The 21226-nt window shown below is 44.7% G+C and overlaps 1 pseudogene; it reads right to left on the bottom strand.

Annotated features, from left to right (window-relative positions):
* LOC123450190 overlaps positions 1–17414 on the bottom strand; it is a 78047-nt pseudogene extending 60633 nt beyond the window's left edge.
* Between the last annotated feature and the right edge of the window lie 3812 nt (positions 17415–21226).

Raw genomic sequence — 21226 nt, 5'->3', positions numbered from 1 at the left:
GGGCTGCCTTGAAGAAACAAAGTATGCTTATCATGAGCACATGGCTCTTGCATCAAGGCAATTTTGGGGCAACAAGAGGAACTCAAGACCCTCCTTCACCAAGAACAACTCGAGTGTATTCAAACCCAAGCAACGAGTAAGGACATGTTATAATTGTGGTAACATGAGTCACTTCGTGGCCGAATGTCCCTATGAGAAAAGGGAAGACAACGGAGGCAAGCTCATTCGCAAAGACAAAACCAAATCATTTCCAATCAAGAACAACTTTGTGAAGAAACCTCACCCAAAAGGGATGGTGGCCCTTGAAGAGTACCCTTCCGATGATGATGATGATGATGATGATACAGTGGCAACGGCAACTGTTGCTATTGCCACTACACCTCCCCAGAAGGTGTCTCTCTTCAAAGCCCCCAACGAGAAGCACATCACCAAGTGCCTCATGGCAAAAGGTATCAATCAGGTAACTCCCATCATTAAGACCAACATTACTTCCTCCCCTTCATTGTTAAATTGTGTTGAAGATAGTGATGTTGGGGAACTTAATGAGCATGATCTTGACAAGTTTCTGTGCACTATTAAGGGAGAACCCAAGAAGCACTTTGTTGCTCTCTTGGAACAACTGGGTGAGGCCACTGACCTCATTGAGTCTCATGAGGAGACCATCTCCGAGCTTCAGGGACACAGTCGTGACTATGCCGATGAAATTGCCGAATTATCTAATGCTCTAGAAAAGGAGCGCACTCTTCGTTTGGCTCTTGAGGAGTCATATAGCGACGACTACGCTAAAATGCAAAAGAAACTAGATCATGATGTTGTTCTTACTCGTATGCTTAAGTCTGAAAAGTATGCTCTTAAGGTTGGCCATGACAGACTCAAAGAGGAGTTTGACACACTTGACAAGGCCCACAAGGTCTTGAAAGGTGTTCATTTCTCTCTAAAAGAGTCTCATGATCAACTCCAAGCAAAGCTTACCAAGGAGATCTCTACTTGCCCTTCCTTTGTGTTAATTGATAATGCTTGTGCAACTAACCCCTGTTGTGAGCATGTACATCTTGTGGAGGAAAATGCCAAGTTAAAGGAGAAACTTGAGAAGGGCCTTGTGGCATGCATACAAGGTGAGAAGAGTCTGAACGACCTCTTGAGCACTCAAAAGGGTGTTGTAGGAAAGGAGGGACTTGGACTTACCTCCAAGACAAAAGGTAAAAGGAGGAACAGGAACAAACGATCTCCCACCCTCATGGACATCTTTGTCAAAGAGGGTGAGGGGACTCAGAAGGTGAACAGGAACAAGGTGGACTATGGAAACCTCAAGAAGGGCAAAACCATCCCTACTAACACAGCCGGCAAATTCAATTCTTCTTATGTCTTATGTTGTGCTAGTGATGGGCATGTTTATGCCAGATTTGTTGGTTCCTAAGGATATTGAATGGGCTATCTGGGTTCCTAAGACCCTTGTCTCTAACATGAAAGGACCCATTAAAAATGGGTACCTAAAACCAAGCCTTGATCTATTGCAGGAGTTTGCTTCCGGTGGGGTGTCATGGTTGCTCGATAGTGGAGCAACAAATCATATGACTGGAAGCAAGGACTTAGTGGTGGATGTGCATCCTTCTCCATCTATGCCCACCCATGTCCAATTCGCCGATGCATCTTCTTCAAAGGTATTGGGATTTGGTAAGGTGGTCGTCTCTCAAGATTTATCTATTGAGAAGGTCATGCTTGTTGAGTCACTTGCCTACAATTTACTTTCGGTTCGTCAACTCGCAATTATGGGTTTTTCGACATTCTTTAATCTTGATACTGTGGTCCTCCTAAGGAGCAAGACTCTTAAAGTAGCCTATGTTGGATATGTTGAAAATGGTCTTTATGTGGTGAACTTCTCAAAGCAACCCACTAAGACTGCGACATGTTTAATGGCTAAAGTTGACGTGGGCTGGCTTTGGCATCGCCGTTTAGCTCATGTCAATATGAGATCTTTGCAAAGTCTTCTGACAAGGGACCATATTCATGGACTAACAAATGCGAATTTTGCTAAAGATCGTGTTTGCAGTGCCTGCATTGAAGGAAAGATTCATGAAACTGCTCATCGTCCAACGACTCTTATCTACACTAAGAGGCCATTGGAACTTCTCCATATGGATCTGTTTGGTCCTCCATCATTTGATAGTCTTGGAGGCAGAAAGTATTGCTTAGTGATTGTTGACGACTACTCAAGATATACCTGGGTATATTTCTTTAAAAAGAAGAGTGAAACTCAACAAACGGTCATCAACTTTGCTAATGAAGCGCAACGTCAACATGAAGCAAAGATCTTGATGATTAGAAGTGACAACGGCACCGAGTTCAAGAACTACACCTTAGATGAGTTTCTAGGTGATGAGGGAATAAAACACCAATATTCTGCACCATATACCCCTCAACAAAACGGTGTGGCAGAAAGGAAGAACCGGACCTTGATAGACGCTGCAAGGACAATGATGGCAGAATTCAAATCTCCATATAACTTCTGGGCAGAGGCCATCAACACAGCATGTCATGCATCCAATCGGCTCTACATCCGCAAAGGCTTGAACAAACCCAATCTCAAGTACTTCCGGGTATTCGGTTGTAAGTGTTTCATTCTCAAGAAAGGTGCACGGTTAGCTAAATTTGATTCTAGAGCACATGAGGGTATCTTTGTTGGTTATGCTACAAACTCTCATGCTTACCGTGTCCTCAACAAGTCCACCGGACTAATTGAGGAGACGTGTAACGTAGAGTTTGATGAAAATAATGGCTCCCAAGTGGAGCAAAGTGGTCTTTGTGATGTAGGTGATGAAATTCCTCCCCAAGCCATAAGAAGAATGGGGATTGGTCAAATACTCCCCATTGAGGAACCCCTTGTGGCCGAAGGAGAAGGACAATGCTCTACTCAAGTGGAGCCATCACCTCCACAAGCCCCACACGCTTCCGATGAACAAAGAGAAGACTCTCAACAAAATAAACAAGCTCAAGGTCAAGATAAATTGCCCAACAATGATGATGTGTCTCAGGATATTCAAGCACTACCCCAAGACTCCGAACCGGCTCATGATCAAGATCAAGTGCAACCCCGAGATCCAGACCAAGTAGAAGCACAAGATCAAGATCAAGAGCAACCACAAATACAAGAACAAACTAGTGAACCTGCTCAAGTCGAAGGACAAGATGATCAGGAGACTGTCTCACAATTCCCTTCTGGAGCACCAACAGCCGGCTCAAGACGCAAGGGCAAGCAAAGGAAACAAGTCGATGCTCCCCCGTTATCTAATGAAGAACTCTTGGAGCGTCGAGCAGCCAAGATTGCGAACAAGCTGAGAGTCAAGTCACATCTTATGAAGAATGTACTTGGCAGTTTAAAAAGGGGAGTATCCACCCGTCAACAGATTTGGAATTATTGTGAGCATCACGCGTTTGTTTCGTATTGTGAACCTCAACAGGTACAGGAAGCGCTCGATGATGAGGATTGACTTATGCCCATGCACGAAGAACTTAACAACTTCGAGCGCAACCAAGTCTGGGATTTAGTGCCTAGGCCAACGGAGGAACATAATGTCATCGGGACCAAATGGATATTCAAGAACAAGCAAGATGCCAATGGGATTGTGATTCGAAACAAGGCAAGATTGGTGGCTCAAGGCTACTCCCAAGTCGAGGGTATCGACTACGGTGAAACCTTTGCCCCTGTTGCTCGTCTAGAATCTATTCGCATGTTGCTTGCATTTGCTTCTCATCATAACTTCAAATTACAACAAATGGATGTGAAAAGTGCCTTTCTTAATGGTCCTTTAAATGAGTTGGTCTATGTCAAACAACCCCCGGGATTCGAACATCCCAAGCTCCCCAATCATGTGTACAAACTTAATAAGGCACTCTATGGCCTTAAACAAGCCCCACGCGCGTGGTATGAGTATCTTACTGAGTTGTTACAAGATCGTGGGTTTGAAATTGGGAAGATAGATCCCACTCTTTTTACTAAGAGGGTTAAAGGGGATTTGTTCATATGCCAATTATATGTTGATGATATTATCTTTGGCTCTCCTAACATTTCCTTCAATGAAGAATTTGCTGCACTAATGACTGAGAAGTTTGAGATGTCCATGATGGGAGAATTGAAGTTCTTCCTCGGGTTCGAGATTAAACAAGGTCTAAAAGGGACATTCATCAAACAAGCCCAGTACACTCAAGACATGCTCAAACGGTTCGAGCTCGAAGATGTCAAACCGGTCAAGTTCCCCATGCCAACCAGATGCAAGCTTGACAGTGATCCCAATGGTAAAGCAGTGGATCAAAAGGTATATCGCTCCATGATTGGATCCCTCCTTTACCTTTGTGCATCCAGACCGGATATTATGTTGAGTGTAGGGATATGTGCATGGTTTCAATCCGCACCAAAAGAAAGTCATTACATGGCTGTTAAGCGAATCTTTTGATATTTGGCTCATACCCCAAACTTTGGCCTTTGGTATCCCAAAGGAGCAAACTTCAATCTAGTTGGCTATTCTGACTCAGATTGGGCAGGAGATTGTGTGGAGAGGAAGTCAACGTCTGGAGGATGCCAATTCCTTGGTCGCTCATTGGTAAGTTGGTCGTCAAAGAAGCAGAATTGCGTCTCCTTATCATCCACCGAAGCTGAGTATGTGGCAGCTGCAAGTTGTTGTGCACAATTGCTATGGATGAGGCAAACTTTAAAGGATTATGGTGTCACTTGTGACAAAGTGCCTCTTCTATGTGACAATCAAAGTGCTATCAAGATTTCCCTCAACCCAGTGCAACATAGCAAAACCAAACATATTGATATTCGCCATCATTTCATTCGTGAACATATCAAGCTAGGTGATATTGAGGTTCACTTCATCCACACTGAAGAGCAACTTGCAGATATTTTCACTAAGCCTCTAGATGAAGCAAGGTTCCGGGAGTTAAGGCATGAGCTAAATATCATTGAATCAAGTAATGTGGATTGAAACTAGGCATGTTGCACCTCACTTTGCATTCCATCTTGGTCTAGATGTAGGCATGGACATAGGGGGAGTGTTGTTCTCTCAATGAACTCTCCCTCCCCCCATTATGCATAAATCAATCTAGTCTTTCACTTTAGCCATTGTCAAATGGCACTTGTGCTTCAAAGACGAGCATTGGTCATGAACCCAAGGATAATTCTTCGCGGTGTCATACCATTGTCTCAAACATAGGTGGCCTCGGCCACCGCTCCTCCCCACCTTTCCTTCATATAGAAGAAAAGGATATACAATGACAAGTCACTACATATTTTTGCTGCTATTTCTTTTACTTACTTGTCATTTGCCCAAGTTCTTCTCTTATCCTAAGCCGCGTTGTGTCATTTGCAGCGGTACTACCGCCAGGGGTAGCGGTACTACCGCCAGGACCCCAGCGGTACTACCGCCAGGGATAGCGGTACTACCGCCAGGATTCCCATCTAACACGACCTGCTAGGAAATTTTTAGGGATGTCTCAAGGGGTAGAGGTACTACCGCCAGGGGGAGCGGTACTACCGCCAGGACCCCAGCGGTACTACCGCTGCATCCAGCGGTACTACCGCCAGGTAGCGGTACTACCGCCAGGTCCATAGCGGTACTACCGCTGGCCCGTACGCCTTGGGCTATATAAAGGAGGGGGGGCCGTTTTTCTCAGGCTCTTTCTTCTTCCTCGCGGCTCCTCCCTCCCCTAGCCCGAAATCCCCCTGTTTTGATCTCTATTCGTGGAGCTCCTTCTCTCCGTTGGATTGGAAGGGTTGCTCCATGTCTCCTTCCTCCTCCAAGGGCCATGAATCCCGGTAACGCTCCTCCCCTTCTTCTAGATGTTCTTGTTCTAGGGTTAGGAGCATTGGTGGTTTGGATTCATGTCTTTGATCTTGTGTCCTGTTCTTGGATGGCATGAGGGAGATATTTGAGGGGAGTATAGGTCCTATGAATCTTTGCGGTTTATTTTTGCCATGCCCTAGGATTTACATGTTTTAGATCAAGTACTTGAACTATTTGGATTAGATCTAAAACTTGCTCTCACTTGCCTAGGCATGCACTTATTTCGGTGGTCCTTGTGAGTCTCATGTGTGTAGGGCTGTGGTGGAATTCTTAGTGTTCATATACAACCCATGCCCCTCGTCAAAATCGTGTAGCCCTATCCATGATGTCTATTTTATCTGTCAGATCTGAAAGTCAAACCGCAGCGGTACTACCGTCAGGGGTAGCGGTACTACCGCCAGGACCCCAGCGGTACTACCGCCAGGGGTAGCGGTACTACCGCCAGGAGGATTCACTGTGCAGTCTTTTCATCTGCTTGGCAATGAGTGTTTATTTTTTCTGCCTTTTCTAGTTCATTGCCTTGACTCTTTTTGTCACTTCTTTTTGTTGTGTGTTGTGTCACAGGTAGTTCTCGCCGTTCGAACCCCCCACGGGACACGCAGTCAAAGCAGTATCGCAACCCAGAGGCTCCAGAGGGTTCTGCCACTTCAGGTCTACAACCCAAAAAGCAGTCCTTTAAGAAGACCGCGACCAAGGACAAGGGGATCAATGTCCGCACAATGCCCCCCAAGGACTTTCTGCGGTTCCGCACTCAGAACCATTATCTCAACGAGAGGGCTGTGATCAAGAATGTTGACCATGTTTGGGCAAAGGATCACTGCAGGATTTACCGTGATATTGTCATGCATTTCAAGAAGAACTATGTCCCCGTTCAGTGGATTGACCTTGCTCATCTTCAGCGGAACCTGGACTATTTTGGTGATGCCCTCTCTCTGATTGACAAACTGGGCATTAAGGACATCATCACTTTCAAAACAGATTTTGACCCCACTGTTGTTGCCCAGTTCTATGTCACGGTCCACTTCTCTCCTGATGAAGAGCGCTCTATGGTATGGATGACTGGGACTCAGAAGATGACAGGTACCTGGCGTGAATTCATGGCATTCCTCAAGGTTGAGTGCCAGGGAGCTGACACTCCACTTGGGTCGCGTCCTCATGCTGCAGCCCCCACTGATAGGCCCCCAGCCAAGGACAGACTGCAACAACTCTATGTGAGGAAGGGTGTGCTTCCAAGCATTTGGACATCATGCATCGGATCTTCCGCAACACCCTCTTCCCTCGCATTGGTAACTTCGACGAGGTTCATGGCTCTTTGGCTGAGATGCTGCTGCTCTGTGAGGAGGCTATGACTAAGGATTCTGCCCCTCTTGATATTTCTGATATGATGTTCACGGAGCTCTGGAACTGCATCATAATGCGTAAGGTTCCCATCTACGGGCCCTATCTGTTCGCTTATATTCGTCAGAAGTGGCAAGATACTTATCCGCAAGAGGAGCTCTACATTCAGTCTGACTACATTGTGCATGACCTTGTCAAGCTTCGCGTCAAGGATAAATGGGCCAACCCATCAACTTCCTCTCATCACATGGATACTGACACAGAGACTGCTGCTGACAGAGGAACCGCCTCTCAGTCCCGCTCTTCTGCCATGCCATCTTGGGCCATCAAACTGCAGGATAAGATGAAGACCCTATTCTGTATGCAGGCCAAGGGCCAGTACCAGGCGCACGTGGCTCAGAAGGAGAACCGCCAGAGGCACAAGCATGTCCTAAGGACTCTTGATGTTGACATCTCCAGTGGATCAGAGGACGACATCACTCTAGAGGCTGCTTGGATGCAGGCTCAAGGTTACCAGTGGTCTGGCGCTGAGGAGGAAGAGGAGGAGCAGGACGATCAGGAGGGTACCGACGAGTCTAGCGATGCTGAGGATGAGGAGTAACTACCTGTGGCGTTAGGTGTGCCCCTTTTTGGTGTCTTGTGCCAAAGGGGGAGAGAGTCTAGGAGCTGGATTTACTTGTTTTTAGAGTTGAACTTTGCTTTGCTTTGCTTTCTTTCGTGGTTTGCTTCGAACTTGGTTTGCTTCTAGTTTGCTATCGTTGGTGAGACATGAACTTATGTGAGATTTATTTCCATCATATGCTGTGAGTCATATGCCCCGTATTGTCATATATCTCTATCTTTTTGTTCTCATATTATTCTCTCTGCAAATCCGGTATTGTCATCAATCAACCAAAAAGGGGGAGATTGTTGGGGCATAGTTTATGCCTAAGTAATTTTGGTGATTGATGACAGTACCGTAAAGGACTAACCGTGTGTGTTAAGGTTTCAGATAACACACGACAACGGCACAAGACGACTCGCCTCCTCATTCATGGAACGGAAGCACGACGCTCTCTACGATTCTCTTTATTTGAGTCATAGGAAAGTCGTACTATTAAGAGGGGAACCGTAGTGGAAAGGTTTGGGTGGAATCTATCTTTGCACGCGCACACTTCACATATTTTCCCTTACCTTCATCTTTGGAGCGGCCCCCGCCACTGTGTTTCTTTCCTCCTTGCAAAATGGTCCCCAACGGTAGTACCGCTGGAATGCTAGCGGTAGTACCGCTGCAGCCAGCGGTAGTACCGCCCTTGGTCAGCGGTAGTACCGCTCCAGGAGCTTAGTACCGCCTGCCTAGCGGTTGTTCGTGGACGGACCTTTTTGCGAAGACTTTCTTGGCGGTGGTAGTGCTTTTGCACTACCCGGGGCCCAGCGGTAGTACCGCTGGAATGCGAGCGGTAGTACCGCTGGAATGCGAGCGGTAGTACCGCCCCTGGTCAGCGGTAGTACCGCTGGAGTGCCAGCGGTAGTACCGCTGCAGGCAGCGGTAGTACTGCTGGAGCTCGGGCAGAGAGTGGGAAAACGGTTGGATTCCCCCCCACTATATAAAGGGTTCTTCTAGCTATGGAACCTTATCTCTTACCTCCCCAAGCTCCATTGTTGCTTCCTAAGCTCAAAAGTGCCCGATCTCTCTCCCTAGCCAATCAAACTTGTTGATTCTTTAGGGATTGGTTGAGAAGGCCTAGATTCACACTTCCACCAAGAGAAAAGTTGATTCCCCCACCAATCCCTTGCGGATCTTGTTACTCTTGGGTGTTTGAGCATCCTAGACGGTTGAGGTCACCTAGAAGCCATATTCCATTGTGGTGAAGCTTCGTGATCTAGTTGGGAGCCTCCAAGATTTGTGTGGAGTTTGCCCCAACCTTGTTTGTAAAGGTTCGGTCGCTGCCTTCAAGGGAACCTATAGTGGAATCACGGTACCTTGCATCGTGCGAGGGCGTGAGGAGAATACGGTGGCCTTAGTGGCTTATTGGGGAGCATTGTGCCTCCACACCGCTCCAATGGAGACGTACTTCCTGTCAAAGGGAAGGAACTTCGGTAACACATCCTCGTCTCCATCGGTTCCACTTGTGGTTATCTCTAACCTTTACTTTGTGTATGCTTATATTGTTGACTATATCTTACTTGTCTTAATAGCTCTCGTTGTTAGCTCCATTAGGGTTCACCTCATTGTCGTAATATTTGTGAGCCTATATGGTGTTTACCTTTACTTGCTAATATTAATTAAAAAGTGGTCGTTGTCTATTCACCCCCCTCTAGTCAGCCATATCGATCCTTTCAGACCCGTAGGTCTGATATGAACTACTCACGCATCATTGGAGGAGCACCAATGAGGATGGTGAACCCCTCCGTGATCGTGTTCCTCTCCGGAACGGGCTCTAGTTTGGTTTTCGTGGCTCTGGAACTTGTGGCGGCTGAAACGATTTTCCATCGACTCCTCTAGGGTTTTCTGAATATTGGGGGTATTTATAGAGCTCAGAGGTGGTGGAGGGAGTGCCCGAGGCCCCCACTAGACAGCAGGCCGCACTAGGGGCCTCTAGCGTGCCCTGATGTCTAGTGGGCCCCGTGGGCCTCGCCTGCTGCTCATTCTTGATTACTAGGTTTCCTTCTGGTCCAAAAAAATCTCCGTAAAGTTTCATGGCAATTGGACCTCACCTGATATGGATTTTGTATGAAGGAAAAAACAACAAAAAACAACAACTAGCACTAGGCACGATGTCAATAGGTTAGTCCTAAAAATAATATAAAGTTGCTATAAAATGATCATAAAACATCTAAGAATGATAATTTAACAGCATGGAACAATAAAAAGTTATAGATACGTTGGAGACGTATCACCTATCCACTTTAATCTAAATGTTGTTTTTTGCATAATTATTATTGATGTTGTATATTAATATGTATAACCTTGTGTAAATACAATACAAATATAAAAAATAAATATGCCTGTTGAGTAGTGACGCGGCTTCTAAAAGATCGCTACTACTATTGCACGTTAGTAGTAGCATGGCTTCCAAAAGAATGCTACTGCTATTGCACGTTAGTAGTAGCGCGACTTCTAAAAGTTAGCTATAATGTCATAGCAGTAGCGCAAACATCCACACTGCTTCTACGGAGAAAACCCGCGCTGACTCTAGGCTTTTCCCTAGTAGTGCACGTGCAACGCCTCTGGTTCAACCGTTGTCGATCTCTTCAAAGGCCCCGCCGCTGATCTCCTCTGCCTCATGGTCATGGATTTGCAATCCTTTTACGCCACTGAGCCCTTTTTTTCATTTATGAAGGAAACGTTCTACGACGGTGGCTTTGGATCCTTAGCTCCAAAGTCAGATCTCATCCACCAAGGGAAGGGCACACACTACGACTGTTACAAGGGGAAACATCCCATCTGCAACATCTCGAAGCGCACCCTGGGCACCACAAATTCCAAGTGGAAGGACCCATCCATGACAATTGAGGCAACTTCCCGTGATCAAAGCATACTTTTTCTAGCTTGCCCTCTCATACCCGTTGTTGTAGTAGCTTTTTCTATGCGATAATAATGCATTGTTTAATTGAGCATTTGTCCAGTTTTCTAGTAGATGCATTGGTTTTTTGTATCTGGTTGTTAGGTTGGTTGCGTTGAATATTTTTCTAGTTTTAAATGGCTAGTTTTTTGTTACAGTGAGCATATATGCCTTGTTTCTTTCAGTTATTCACAGTGTGATGTTCATTATGTTCAAGTATGAATTGTGTTGTTCAATTTCATCAATACCACATGTTATGCGTGGTGTTGTTAACCAGTGCTCTTAACTCCTGCTTAAAATATTTATACATTGTTTCTCTGAATTTGGTTATTAGGTTGGTTGAAGTGAGCATTTGTCTACTTTTCAAGTAGATGCCTTGTTTTTCTATATCTAGTTGTTAGGTTCATTACAATGAGCATCTGTCTTGTTTCCAAGCAGATGTATTGATTTTATGTATTTGATTGTTAGGTTGATTGCATCGAGCATCTTTCCAGTTTCCAATGGCTATATTTTGTTGTTATAGTGAGCATATATGTCTTTTTTATTTCAAGCAGATATCTTGTATGTTTGGTTGATGTTAAGCCTATTGTACTTATCATGACTTTCCATCTACTTGCATAGGACAACCATGGGAGTGGCCGATGTTTTCCACCGAGGGTTTTTCTTCCATCCGCATATACTCCATCCGTTCCATAATGTAGTCCATATACTCCTTATGTTCCTAAATATATGTCTTTTTAGGGAATCCACTATTGGGATACATACAGATGTATATAGACACATTTTGGAGTGTAGATTCACTCATTTTGCTTCGTATGTAGTCCTCGTTTAGAATTTCTAAAAAGACATATATTTAGGAACGAAGGGAGCAAATATTTTGAATAATCAAACTTTTCTAACTATGAACAAATTTATAGAAAATAGTATCTATATATACCACACTAAAATGTATACAACATGGAAGTAAATTTTGTGATGTCTCTAACGAAATGGAATTGGAATTCTAGAGGTATATGTTTTTCTCTAGAAACTTGGTTAAAGTTATCAAATCTTGACTTCTCAAAATGTTTGCACGCAACCGGGAGAAGTGCTTGGTTTTGGGTTCATATCGTGCGGTGACCTCACCTAGTGACAGAAGGGGTAGCAAGGCACGCATCATGTTGTTGCCATCAAGGGTAAAAAGATGGGGTTTATATCTATTGCATGAATTTATCTCTCTACATCATGTCATCTTGCTTAAGGCGTTACTCTGTTCGTCATGAACTCAATACACTATATGCATGCTGGATAGCGGTCGATGTGTGGAGTAATAGTAGTAGATGCACACAGTATCGGTCTACTTGTCTCGGACGTGATGCCTATATGTATTATCATTGCCTTAGATATCGTCATGACTTTGCGCGGTTCTATCAATTGCTCGATAGTAATTCGTTCACCCACCGTAATATTTGCTATTTTGAGAGAGGGCTCTAGTGAACACTATGGCCCCCGGGTCTACTTCACATCATATTTTCAGCTCCACACTTTTACTTTGTTGCACTTTCCGCCTTCAGATCTCACCTTGCAATCAATCGTGAAGGGATTGACAACCCCTTTGTAGCGTTGGGTGCAAGTTTGCTGTTTTTGCGCAGGTACTTTGGAAACTTGGCTTGATACTCCTACTGGATTGATACCTTGGTTCTCAAAACTGAGGGAAATACTTACTGCTACTGTGCTGCATCACCCTTTCCTCTTCAAGGGAAAAACCAACGCAAGCTCAAGAGGTAGCAAAAGAATTTCTGACGCCCTTGCCGGGGAGCATCAAGTCAAGAATAGTCTCCCGTCAACGTGCCAATTTCTGGTGCCGTTGCCGGGGAGGATCAATTCAAGAATAGTCTTCTGTCAACGTGCCAATTTCTGGCGCCGTTGTCGGGGAGGATCAAGTCAAGAATAGTCTCCCGTCAACGTGCCAATTTCTGGCGCCGTTGCCGGGAGGATCAAGTCAAGAATAGTCTCACGTCAACGTGCCAATTTCTGGCACCGTTGCCGGGGAGGATCAAGTCAAGAATAGTCTCCCGTCAACGTGCCAATTTCTGGCGCTGTTGCCGGGGAGGATCAAGTCAAGAATAGTTTTCCGTCAACGTGTCAATTTCTGGCATCGGGGATTATTCTAAGTGAATCTTATCCAAGTAAGTGTCGCAAACTCATCTCTTGCATTTACTTTTTTGCCTCTCGTTTTCCTCTCCCCCACATCTGAAAAACAAAAATTTACAAAAATATTTGCCTTTTTCGTTTGCCTTTTTCTTTCGCTTGCTTTCTGTTCGCTTATGTGCTTGTCTGCTTGCTGAAGTCACCATGACTGAAAACACCAAACTTTGTGACTTCTTGAATACTAATAATAATGATTTTATTAGTACTTCGATTGCTCCCGCCACTAGTGCGGAATCATATGAAATCAATGCTGCTTTGCTGAATCTTGTTGTGAAAGAGCAATTCTCCGTCCTTCCTAGTGAAGATGCTGCATCCCATCTTAATACCTTCATTGAGCTTTGCGATATGCAAAAGAAGAAAGATGTGGATAATGATGTGATTAAATTGAAGCTATTTCCGTTCTCATTGCGAGATCGAGCAAAAACTTGGTTTTCATCTTTGCCCAAAAATAGTATTGATTCTTGGAACAAGTGCAAAGATGCTTATATATCCAAGTATTTTCCGCCGGCTAAGATTATCTCTCTCCGTAATGATATCATAAATTTTAAGCAACTTGATCATGAACATGTTGCACAATCTTGGGAGAGAATGAAATTGATGATTAGAAATTGTCCCACTCATGGCTTGAGTCTTTGGATGATTATACAAATCTTCTACGCTAGTTTGAATTTTGCTTCTAGAAATATCTTGGACTCCGCCTCTGGTGGAACGTTCATGGAAATCACATTAGGAGAAGCCACGAAACTCCTAGACAATATCATGACAAACTATTCTCAGTGGCACACTAAAGGGTCACCTACTAGTAAAAAGGTACACGCTATAGAAGAAATTAACTCGTTGAGTGCTATGATGGATGAGTTAATGAAATTGCTCGCTAGTAAAGGTCCTCCTTTAGATCCAAATGATATGCCCTTGTCTTCCTTGAATGATAATAGCAATGAGAGCTTGGACTTTAATTTTGTTGGTAGGAATAATTTTGGCAACAACAATGCTTTTAGAGGAAACTATATTCATAGGCCTTTTCCTAGTAATCCAACTAATAACTTTGGCAACTCCTACAACAACGCTCATGGAAATTACAATAAATTACCCTCTGATCTAGAGAGTAATATTAAAGAGTTTATCAACTCACAAAAGATTTTCAATGTGTCCATAGAAGAAAAACTACTCAAAACTGATGATTTGGCTAGGAGCGTTGATAGAATGTCTCTTGATATTGATGATTTGAAAGTTAGATGTGCTCCTCCCAAGATCAATATGGATGAAACTTTGAAAGCTATGCGTCTTTCCATGAATGAGAGTAAAGAAAGAACCGCCCAAATTCGTGCTAGACATGAATGGCTTAAAAAGGCGTGTTCTCGTGATGAGAGTCACAAAGATCTTAAAGTGCTTGGTGTGACTCCCACTGAATCCTTGTTTTCTTGTGTCAAACCTAATGACGATGGGGCTGGATATGAATCCACCTTGGTTGAAAAACACCCCAATGATTCGGAGTCTATCTATCTTGATGCTAAAAGCATTGAAAGTGGAGTAGAGGATATCAAAACTTTGAGTAGTAATGAAACTACTACTTTGGATTTCAAGGAATTCAATTATGATAGTTTCTCTTTGATTGAATGTATTTCCTTGATGCAATCCATGCTAAACACTCCACACGCTTATAGCCAAAAGAAGGCCTTTACCGATCATATCGTCGATGCTATGATAAAATCTCTTGAAGAGAAACTTGAATTGGAAGTTTCTATTCCTAGAAAACTTCATGATGAGTGGGAACCTACTATCAAAATCAAGATAAAAAACTATGAATGCAATGCTTTGTGTGATTTGGGTGCTAGTGTTTCCGCGATTCCAAAGTCTTTATGTGATGTTCTAGGTTTCAATGAGACTGATGAGTGCTCTCTTAATTTGCATCTTGCGGATTCTAATGTTAATAAAACCATGGGAAGGATCAATGATGTTCTTATTATTGCAAATAGGAACTATGTACCCGTGAATTTCATTGTGCTTGATACTGATTGCAATCCTTCATGTCCTATCATTCTTGGTAGACCTTTCCTAAGGACTATTGGTGCTATCATCGATATGAAGGAAGGGAATATTAGATTTCAATTTCCTTTAAAGAAGGGCATGGAACATTTTCCTAGAAATAAAATAAGATTGCCTTATGAATCCATGATGAGGGCTACTTATGGTTTGAGCACCAAAGACGACGATACATGATTCTATCACCTTATGCCTAGCTAAGGGCGTTAAACAATAGCGCTTGTTGGGAGGCAACCCAATGAATTTATCTTTGCTTTTTTGCTTTTTCTTTTGTTGCATCCACACCATCATAATTCTGTTATGATTGTGTCTTTTGTGTTTCTTTTTGTGTTTGAGCCAAGTAAAACCTTTATGACTAGTTTGGTGATGGTTGTTTGATCCTGATGAAAAAAGATAGAAACTTTTCGGTCACGAAAGTATTTTTCATTTTTATCCAGAAAGAACTTTTGAGTTGATTCTTTTTGCTGCTCATTGATATGCCTTTTTCCCAAACTTTCATAATGTTTCAGAATTGTTTAGATAACATAAGTATACGAAGTATACATATTGCTACAGACTGGTCTGTTTTTGACAGATTCTATTTTTGTTGTGTTGGTTGCTTATTTTGATGAAACTATGGATAGTATCGGGGGGTACTAGCCATGGAAAAGTGAGGATACAGTAATCTAATACCAATATAAATAGAAATCAAGTTTTCTACAGTACCTAAAGAGGTGACAGTTTGTTTTCTTGTGCTAATGATATCACGAGTTTCTGTTTAAGTTTTGTGTTCTGAAGTTTTCAAGTTTTGGGTGATGTTATCATGGACAAAGGGATAAAGAGTGGAAAGAGCTCAAGCTTGGTGATGCCCAAGGCATCCCAATCCAAATTCAAGGACACCAAAAAGCCTAAGCTTGGGGATGCCCCAGGAAGGCATCCCCTCTTTCGTCTTCAATCCATCGGTAACATTACTTGGAGCTATATTTTTATTCACCACGTGATATGTGTTTTGCTTGGAGCGTCTTGTATCATAGGAGTCTTTTCTTTTTGTTGTCTCACAATCATCCTTGCTGCACACCTTTTGAGAGAGACATGCACTCATCATGAATTTTCTAGAATACTCTTTGAGCTTCGCTTATATCTTTTGAGTTATACAATTTAGCTCACATGTGCTTCACTTATATCTTTTGAGCTAGATAATTTTGCTCTAAGTGCTTCACTTAGATCTTTTAGAGCACGTCGGTGTTATATTTTGGAGAAATAAGAACTCTCGATATTCACTTATATCTTTCTGAGAGTTATCTCTGTGAGTAACTTGGTAGTTGGCTTGTGCTATGGAAGTAGTCCCAAAGGTGATAGGTACCCAAAGAGGATGCAATAAAACTTCAATCTTCATGTGCATTGATTAGAAAGATAAGTTTGATTCCTCTCAAATAGTTTTGAGACATGGATTTGGTAATATTAAGAGTTATGTTAGTAGGGTGTTGTGAATCTAGAAATACTTGTGTTGAAGTTAGTGATTCCCGTAACATGCACGTATGGTGAACCGCTATGTTAGGAAGTCGGAGCATAATTGATCTATTGATTGTCATCCTTTGTGTTGCGGTCGGGATCGCGTGATGGTTAACACCTACCAACCCTTCCCCTAGGAGTATGCGTTTAGCACTTTGTTTCGATTACTAATAAAAACTTCCGCAATAAGTATGTGAATTCTTCATGACTACTGTAAGTCCATGGTATAGATGCACTTTCACCTTCCACCATTGCTAGCCTCTCTAGTGCCGTGCAACTTTCGCCGGTGCACAACCCCACCATATGCCTTCCTCAAAACAGCCACTATACCTACCTACTATGGCATTTTCATAGCCATTCCGAGATATATTACCATGCACCTCCCACCATTCCGTCTCATGACTTGTGCCGTCACTTTCATATTGCCTTTGCATGATCGTAAGATAGCTACCGAGATGTTTTCAACGTCATACGCCAAGCTAGATTGTTGCACATCCCGGTACACTGCCGGAGGCATTTCCTAGAGAGTCATCATCGTCCTAATCATCGAGCTCTGAGTAAATTAAAGTGTGATGATCATCATTATTAGAGGATTGTCCCATGTGAGGAGAATAAAAAAGAGGCCAAAGTTTCCCACACAAAAAAAGGAAAAAAGAAAGAAAGAGAGAGACATGGAAAGAGGCCAAAGTGCCCAAAAAAAAGAGAGAAAAAGGGAGAAGGGACAATGCTACTATCTTTTCCACACTTCTGCTTCATAATAGCACCATGTTCTTCATGATTGAGAGTCTCTTGTTTTGTCACCACCATATGCTAGTGGCAACCTTCATTATATAACCTGGCTTGTATATTCCAATGATGGGCTTCCTCAAAATTTCCCTAGGTCTTCGTGAGCAAGCAAGTTGGATGCACACCCACTAGTTCTCCTTTTGCGCTTTCACATACCTTTAGCTCTAAGTGCATCCATTGCATGGTAATCGCTACTCTTTCACATTGATATCTATTAATGGGCATCTCCATATCCCTTTGATACGCCGAGTCGATGTGACCATCTCCTCCTTTTTGTCTCACAACCTCCACCACACTCTATTCCACCTATAGTGCTATATCCATGGCTCACGCTCATGTATTGCGTGAGAGTTGAAAAAAGGTTTGAGAAAGTAAGAGTGCTAAAACAATTAATTGGCCAATACCGGGGTTGTGCGTGATTTAAATTAGTTGTGTGGGGATGATGGAGCATAGCCAGATTATATGATTTTGTAGGGATAATTTTCTTTGGCCTTGTTATTTCAAAAGTTCATGATTACGTTGCTAGTTTGCTTGAAGTACTATTGTTTTCATGTCAATAGCAAACTATTGTTTTGAATCTTACGGATTTGAACATTCATGTCACATGAAAGAAGTTACAAAGGACAAATATGCTAGGTAGCATTCCACATCAAAAATTCAGTCTTTATCACTTCCCTACTCGAGGACGACCAGGATTTCAGCTTGGGGATGCTTGATACCTCTCCAACATATCTATAATTTTTGATGGTTCCATGCTATTATCTTGTCAAACTTTGGATGTTTTGTATGCCTTTTATATCTTTTTTGGGACTAACTTATTAACTCAGTGCCAAGTGCCAGTTCCTGTTTTTTCCGTGTTTTTGACCCTTTTCAGAGGAAAATATTAAACGGGGTCCAAACGGAATAAAACCTCCGAAAAGATTTTTCTGAAACAGATGATACACAGGGGGCGTGAGAACCAAGGCAGAGGCCACCAGGGGAGGCCACAAGCCCCCTAGGCGCGGCCACGGGGGCCCGCGTATAGCAGGCTTGTGGCCCCCCTATGGCTCGTCTGCCCTACCTCTTCCGCCTATAAATTGCCGAAAAATCCAAAACCACGAGAGAGATCCACGGAAATACTTTTTCGCCGCCACAAGCTTCTGTCTCCGCAAGATCCCATGTGGGGCACGTTCTGGTGCCCTGCCGGGGGGGATTCGGATACGGAGGGCTTCTTCATCAACACCATTGCCTCTCCGATGATGCGTGAGTAGTTCACCATAGACCTTCGGGTCCATAGCTAGTAGCTAGATGGCTTCTTCTCTCTCTTGAATCTTCAATACAAAGTTCTCCATGATCTTCATGGAGATCTATCCGATGTAATCTTCTTTTGCGGTGTGTTTGTCGAGATCTGATGAATTGTTTATTTATGATCAGATTATCTATGAATCTTATTTGAGTTTCTTCTGATCTATTATATGCATGATTTCATATCCTTGTAATTCTCTTTGAGTTGTGGGTTTTGTTTGGCCAAGCTGATCTATGATTCTTGCAATGGGAGAAGTGCTTGGTTTTGGGTTCATATCGTGCGGTGACCTCACCCAGTGACAGAAGGGGTAGAGAGGCACGCATCGTGTTGTTGCCATCAAGGGTAAAAAGATGGGGTTTATATCTATTGCATGAATTTATCCCTCTACATCATGTCATCTTGCTTAAGGCGTTACTCTGTTCGTCATGAACTCAATACACTAGATGCATGTTGGATAGGGGTTGATGTGTGGAGTAATAGTACTAGATGCACACAATATCGGTCTACTTGTCTCGGACGTGATGCCTATATGTATGATCATTGCCTTAGATATCGTCATGACTTTGCGCGGTTCTATCAATTGCTCGATAGTAATTCGTTCACCCACCGTAATATTTGCTATTTTGAGAGAGGCCTCTAGTGAACACTATGGCCCCCCGGTCTACTTCACATCATATTTTCAGCTCCACACTTTTACTTCGTTGCACTTTCCGCCTTCATATCTCACCTTGCAATCAATCGTGAAGGGATTGACAACCCCTTTGTAGCGTTGGGTGCAAGTTTGATGTTTTTGCGCAGGTACTTTGGAAACTTGGCTTGATACTCCTACTGGATTGATACCTTGGTTCTCAAAACTGAGGGAAATACTTACTGCTACTGTGCTGCATCACCCTTTCCTCTTCAAGGAAAAAACCAACGCAAGCTCAAGAGGTAGCAGGGGCCGTCACGTTCGGCCACCAGGCGACGAGCCGCCGGCTGCTCGGCTACCTGATCGCGGTCTCTATGGTGGTTGTTTCATGCCGGTTGATGGTTGCCTTGGACTGTCGGCTCGTTTGCACGACTATTGACAATCGACAGGTTGTGGTCTCATCGACCATGGTTGCCTGTGTGCCGGCTGTCGCGATGATGGTTGCATCAGCACGCAGAAATGCCTGGTGCGTGTCCGACCGGCTAGTCATGGGCCTGCGAGTGTCGATGGGGTCATTGTTGGTCCTTGAGAGAGAACTCGCCGGGTCACGGAATGACACGATCGGCTACTCCTGTTGCGCATTGGCAGCCTCCACAAGGATGTGGAAGCGCTCCTGCTGCACCTCGCGGGCCGGTTCCTCAAGCCCTCCTAGCTCGCTGAGGGCGGCCTGCGCAGCTCTCATGTTCTTGACGGGGGTGACGTAAATGGGGCGGCCGCCAGATAGCTCCTGGCCGACGGCACCGCTGCGGTGCCACACTTCCCCCAGCCTGCTAGGCCCGGGGGCAGCTAGCGTAAGGCCATGGGTGGCGTTGAACTCGCGCTGAGCGGCCTCGAACTCATGCTGGGCAGCCTCCAACGCTTCCGCCTCCATGGGCGCGCGCAGTGTGTCCACTGCAGTGTGAAGCAGGGTCTGGAATGCTGACGTACTGCCCATTGAGATGGTGGTCATTACCACTACGCGTGCGCAGAGGTCAACAAGGCTGGTGGAGAGGTCGTCGTAGCTGAGCACCTCGGCATGGCTCTCGTCGGGGACGACCACAACATAGATGCGGTGGGAGCCGATGGGGACAATGGAGTCACCGACAGGGAAGTCCGCATCCTCGAGGCGGTGGGTGTTGCAGTTGACGCAGTCGAGCACGCCGTAATGCATGACCAAACTGTGTGCCACGTGCTCACGAGAAGGGGTGAAGGGTCCCGCCGGGAACGTTACTCCGGCCGGCGTCATTGCCGGCCACATGGTGGGCACCAACTATCATGGTATTTCCGCGGCAGATGCCAGGGGGTGGCTTAGATCGTGGTTTGGGGCCAATGGGCGTCGGCGGTGTCTAGGAATGGTGAAGGCGCAAGACAAATGACACCGATCTATCCAGGTTCAGGGCCCTCCGGTGAGGTAAAACCCTAGTCCTCCCGGTGTGACTAGAAGCAGTCACAATACAAGGGTGCTCCTCGAGCTGTTCGTGAGGAAGAAGATGGAGCTCTCACTACCGATCTTGTTGCCTCTGCGACATGTGTTACGTGGGGTGCTTTGGTACTCAGCTGTTGGCCAGCCCCTCTCTCTGGGGGCGAGGGCTAGCCGGATGTGTACATTAATGAGGGAAAGGAAAGGGGTGGGACCTGCCTGCCAACCTCTCCAGCTGGTCGTAGGGCCCTACGGTTGTCGAGTCTTGTCCGATGCGGGGCCCGTTGGCCGAGAGCCATAGTGGTCAGCATGCCAATCGTTAGAGAGTGGATATGCGCAGGCTTTGCTACATGGCCGCCTAGCCCGGTCAACCTCGGATGTGAACGATGGCCGTGTAGCCTTGCCATGCTCGCATCATGGCGCCATGTAGCCTCGCTAGACCTATCAAAGTACACCGTAGCCACGCGTGCTCCTGCGTCGTGGGTCTGGTCTTGTCGTTGTACGTCGGTATGGATGGATGGGACACGCGCTGACCCGCTGATACCGTTGGGGCCAGCCGGACGGGCCGGCTATCGCCAGCCGGCTAGCAACACGACGGTTGCTACTACAACAAAAGAC

This window comes from Hordeum vulgare, chromosome 4H (assembly GCF_904849725.1).
Source record: "Hordeum vulgare subsp. vulgare chromosome 4H, MorexV3_pseudomolecules_assembly, whole genome shotgun sequence".
Lineage (NCBI taxonomy): Eukaryota > Viridiplantae > Streptophyta > Magnoliopsida > Poales > Poaceae > Hordeum > Hordeum vulgare.
Note: the sequence above shows the minus strand (reverse complement) of the source record. Positions and strands in the feature narration are given on the sequence as shown.